Below are 6,000 nucleotides of genomic sequence, written 5' to 3' on the forward strand. Positions count from 1 at the left end.
CCTGAACAGTTGTATACATAAAGAAGGGTCATGGTAAAAGCATGCATCTCTGTCTAACACCACAATCAATCAATCAATCAAAAATCAAAATCATTTCACGTCAGATCAGCTCAAACATATCTCATTAAGTGTTGTATTTTATTATGATGGCATTCTATCACACGTTTGGCAATAAGCATTGGATGTCATTTACCAGTGGCGCCACAGTAACATATTACATGATTCATGTTCATTTTGCTGACTATACTAATATAGATATTATACTACGCCAGAAAGGTACTTCACAAAGATTTTGTATTTGATATTCAACCTTCACTGTTTCGTTGATAAATGACCCTTTATTTTTAAAATGCATAATTCCTATTTGAGCCATGAAGAATATCTCTTTTCAACAAACGATGGCATGCGGTATATTATGATAATCAACATTTACTGATCTCCGTTGATAAACAGTTAGTTAGGAGCATGTGCGACTGATACATGTCCCACAAGCAATGAAATACACGTGCATGAAAAGGTCTATTGTAAGATTAATGATTCAGGTGTAGGCATAACTACATACGTTACATTGTACATGGCACATGATGAATAAATAATGCAACATCTTTGCATGATAAATATAGCTGGCTAAATTATTGACAAGTTTACAATCTGATGATGACATGAGGAGTTTGAAGTTAGCTTATACACTGGTACAATAGGTTTAAGTAAATAGTTCCAGATCAGTGATACGAATATTTACGATTTTAACTCTCTGGTGCATGAATACTTTTATATTCCAGGATGTACGTATATGGTGTATATAGATACTGCTCCACCCATTCCAAAGCCTGCAACCAGCAAACAAGGTAAGGCTAGGTCTGTCTGTTGTAACTATCTATTTTCACGATCACTGAGGTCCCATTATGCCTCTGGACAAGGTTCTGCTTTGCAAAATATTTTTGGCTTAATGTTACACAATTCGTCCGCGTTCTTGTTGAATAATACAGTTATCATTAAACTGTGGTTCCTAAACTCACCAACCTCAGCGGACTACTTGTCGAATTGGTTTAGGCTTTTTTTTAATGAGTTTCTTTGTTTTACAGGAATGAGAAAACCCCGAAGATATTCCATCATTTCTGCATAATGGGATGTCTGATTCTCATTCTGATCATGTCTGCCGTGGATGTCACGGGACATGCGGTCTCCCAACGTGGGAGTTCAGTTGGCCAGGACGCCATTGCCCAGGTGGAAGATGATCCCGCACCAGAAGCTGCTCTCCCAAGAAGGGGTTGGGTTCTCTTGCCTGACGGACTAGATGACCCTGATACAGAATATCCCTGTGCATGAATCTGCGCCAGACGATATCCCCTGATTAAAGAGAGTTGCTTCACCTCCTACAATTATATACGATGAGCTGATCAATCAACCATATCTGCTTGTGTAAAGATGTTCAACTTCTACTCTGTACATCCTACTGGCTGCTAGATGTAATCCCGCATCAAGACATTTTACTGTACTTCCTAGTTATCATTTTGTCGCCTTTGCTAATTATATACAGTACATGTATACATAACCCGGTTTTCTACCTAATTATTATACTGAACAGCAAAAGTAACGCTTGTAGTCAAGGTTTTTTTTAAAAGAAGACATACATATGAACGTTAACTCGTTAAAAAAAATATGTTTCGAAACTTGCGTTTCCTTTTCTGTTCACTAAACTGCTTGACAACGATACAGGAATCTGTACTGACACGTCCCATCACGTGAATAAAAAAAGTTGTTCATCCCTAACGCCTGTCCTTATCTGAGTGCACTGGAGATTCCCTGGAAGCGTAAGGTCACCCTGTAACATTGATACACGAGTAATACTGAAGGAACGCTTGAACTAACGTGGGTGTACGTAATTGTCCTAACTGCGTGTTCCCTCTCAGGACATTCAGTCACAAACACAAGAAACACATAATTCCGCCTACATTTGAAAATACACCATGCTAAGCCATGACTTAATATCTTTGAGAGTCCTAAATAAAACACTCAAATGGAAAAAGTGAGACACGTTTTCAGATATTGTGCACAGTGAAAGTAGGCCACTTCTTGAAGAGCCTATGCATGTGTTTTGAATATACTTGAATGGTGTTAGATGTGATGAATCGGAACATGGCGTCTCATTGTGGCAGAGCAGCTATACTGACGTAATATTATATCTTGCAGTTTTCAATCACGTATCTGAAACGTATCGTACAAAATGCATTTGTTAAGCTAAAAGCGAAAAGTGAAATGGTTCTGGGGCATCAGCGCGTCACTTTTATTTGGATTTATTTTTTATTGCCAATTTATAAATAAATAACCTTGACTTCGTCGAGTCCCGATCATCCGTTTGTCCACTTTAAATATGAGTGTCTGTATGAAAGAGTGTGACTGAATCTACAACCCATGAACATGTGCTTATAAACTTTCCAAGCTATATTTCTGATAGAAAAAAAATTAAAAAGTGTATTCCTTCCTCGTCGCTATTTTTCTATCAAAAATTAAAGAAGTCTTACCATCCTCGTCACTTTACTAAACCATGTCTGTAGCACCTTTACAGACTCACTTGCAGTCAACGTTTTGGAACAACACATGGTTTTGTATGTTTCTCATATTCCTTGTACAGTCATTTTGAATGTGTCATTCACACTGGGCGGCAACATGCTCCTGTAGAATTTAATCTTGATAATTTCACTATTCCTTCACAGCGCAACTACTGCACATTCTGATTTATTGCAGCATAAACAAATATTTCAGCAAACACAGCTGCACATTTGTGTCTGACTGCCTGTCGATGTTTGGTTACTTCAAACTTACCTTGGCCTAATTCATTAATTATCGCCTCCGAGTTGTAGTGGTTAGAGCGTCCGCCCAGAGAGCGATAGGTGGCGGGTTTGATCCCAGCCCATATCCGGCCGCGTTAAAATATGGTACTTGTTGGTCCCTGCCTGGTGCTCGGAATTAATGGGTATAACAAGGACTGGTCTGCTCAGAGTCTGAGATCGGAGTCTGAGATCGGAGTCGGAGTCGGAGTTCATTGCCCCTAACAGGCAGCAGGTCTGTATGACAGTTCTGTCTGCACTAACGGATCACGTAATAATACCTCAGAAAAAACGCCTTCATAAAAGTCAGCCATAAAATCAAAATATCGGGCACTTGTTTTGATCCCTAGACACGTAGTTCAGCCATAAGTAGCAATGGCAGAAGACATTTATGAAATCAGTAAAACGTTCTTAAAAAGGTTAAATTAGACGGTTTTAAGCATTTGGCTTCTCGGTGCATGTTGTAATGCAAATGCTGGACAAACACAAAATATAAGAAAAAACCCAAGAAATACAAGTTCTGAAATTTAAAGAAATCAGAAGTAAGATCGCGGATAAATATTTGTTTCCTGTATAGGGGACGGTACCCTGTTCCTGAGACGTTCGCTTATCATCAGGACAATTTGCGTTTATATTTTGTATAAAATGTAAATATATAAACATCTTCGTTTCAGAAATGACTTCACTACTTCCTATACTACGACAAATAAACAGATAAACATGTTTTGTGGTTCCGTATCAATGTTATCCGTGGGGGTTATTACACCCCTCCTGTGTCGAACTTACCGCAAAATATGTTTAGTTCGACTCAGTAGTTCGACTGCACGTCTATTTGCAGCCTGCTGCTATTCCCGTCAGGCACACAATTTTACAAATATTTCATTGGTAGTTGTTTGTGCCTCTGTTTTTGCTTTCCTTACTTTGCATCAAGTGCTGTACATGTGTATCGCTGCTCCATTTCCAGTTAAAAGAAGAGTATAGATAGACAGTAGATACTTACGAGTAGTGAATGGACATTTCTGTATTCACATAATCAAGGGTAGTGTGTCACATACCAAAGTAACCACAACAGAAGAATAGTTTGTTTTGCAAAACTTTATTCCTCCCCTTAAGATATAAGTAACCCCAATACCTATACTAAACTAATTCTACAGGTGCAAATACAACTAACTAATCTAATTACCTAACCTAGCTACATATACAGTTCTGTCTACCACTTAAATTGCTAAAGTTCTAATAATACTACTACTACTACTACTAACTACACTAAAATCCTAATACCCTCACTAATATAGATAATGATTACATATAATCCCAATCAGAAACTAAACAATTGAACTAAATAACAATAAAGGAATTTGCCACTCAGAGAGAACACTTTCTCTTTACAATGTAATCAGAATGTCAGTGCACTTTGGTTCCACTTGGTGACGTCATGGTATTTGTGTGGTATCCCTCACACCCAGGCGATGGTTTCCCTCACGGAGTTTAAGGGGCCTGTGTAATGGTTGATGGCTGTGCCATCCACATCTCACATTACTAGGAGATACATGCTCCTTGTACAACAGGGAAGACTCTTGTCTGTCTCCTTACAGGCGGAGATAATACCCCTCTCCTTACTTTAAGGATAACCGGCCAGTTCCGGGACAATACAATACAATACAGTTACTCAGTAAGACATGTGTCAATGTCTTATACTTTATGCATGTACTTTACTCCGATTTACATATTTGAAAGTGGAACAGTTTTTGTGGAACGATAACATTCAAATTTTGAATGGCTTTGTGGCTATATAGTGTTACAATATGCACATATATCTAGAAATACTACATCAGTAAAACAATTTCTTGCTACATCTACTCAATCAATAAATACAAAAGTAATAATGATAATAAAAACTTACGCCAGCCAGCGTGAGATGCAATCCCATACAAAAGTTGAACCCATACAGGTGAACACAGTGGTGATTCTGGCTGACTGTCCAGATTACTACCCTTCCTCACTATTTATATTGACCTCCCATACCCAAGCTACTCAACACCTCTCTATTGTTTACAAATTAACACCCCAGCTCTCTGGCCATACCTGGTCACGCTTCCCTGAACATAACCCTGTTCCCATAGTATTACCGAACATAATCTAACAACAACTCCCAACAATATATAACACACTCTAACAATACCATACTACATCTATTTACAGTACCATAAACTAATTATATAAACGAAATCATCTGTGATCTTGACATCACTCCCCTCTTCAAGTAATTGTACACAAGTACAATTATATATTACACTCAAGATCACATTTAAGTTTGTTTTAATGCATAAATATCATAAAACACAATTGTCTAAATGTACAATAGCACAGTAATACATAAGAAATAACTGCTGACAAATAATCTGGATATGCAGAGAGTACATTATTTACACACTGCCATACACATAGTATGACTAGGGTGAACACCGGCTCAAGAGATCAGCCCCAACATTCTCACTTCCTTTTATTGCACGAATTAGAAATCTGTAGGGTTGCAAAGTCAGGGCCCACCTCATCACTCGTCCATTGGTCATTTTTGCCTTGGTCATCCATATTAAGGGCTGATGGTCAGTCTCCAAAATAAATTCTCTCCCATACAGATATCTTTCTAACTTCTGTATTGCCCACACAATAGCCAAACACTCTTTTTCTATTGTAGAATACGCTCTCTCACGATCTACTAACTTCCGACTCACAAACAATATTGGAAATCGCTCACCTTCCTGTTCTTGTAGCAGTACAGCTCCGATTCCAACGTCAGAAGCGTCTGTTCTTACCAAGAATGGTTTCTTCAAGTCGGGTAGTTTCAAGATAGGAAAACTTGACATATGGGTTCTTAACGTAGTGAAAGCTAATTCCTGGCTTTCTGTCCATATTACCTTGTTTGGCTTTCCTTTCTTTGTGAGATCAGTTAACGGAACTGCTATGGCTGCATAGTTTGGGATAAATTTCCGGTAGTACCCGGTCAGTCCCAACAACGCTCTCACTTGTTTCTTGGTTTGAGGTCGCTCCACATTTAGGATCTTTTCTACATTCTTACCTTCTGGTCGAATTAGACCACTACCCACCTTGTGCCCTAAAAAGTCCAGATGTTTATATCCCACTTTTACCTTTGAAGGTCGAGCTGTAA

This window comes from Haliotis asinina, chromosome 13, assembly GCF_037392515.1.
Source record: "Haliotis asinina isolate JCU_RB_2024 chromosome 13, JCU_Hal_asi_v2, whole genome shotgun sequence".
In the NCBI taxonomy this organism is placed as follows: Eukaryota; Metazoa; Mollusca; class Gastropoda; order Lepetellida; family Haliotidae; genus Haliotis; species Haliotis asinina.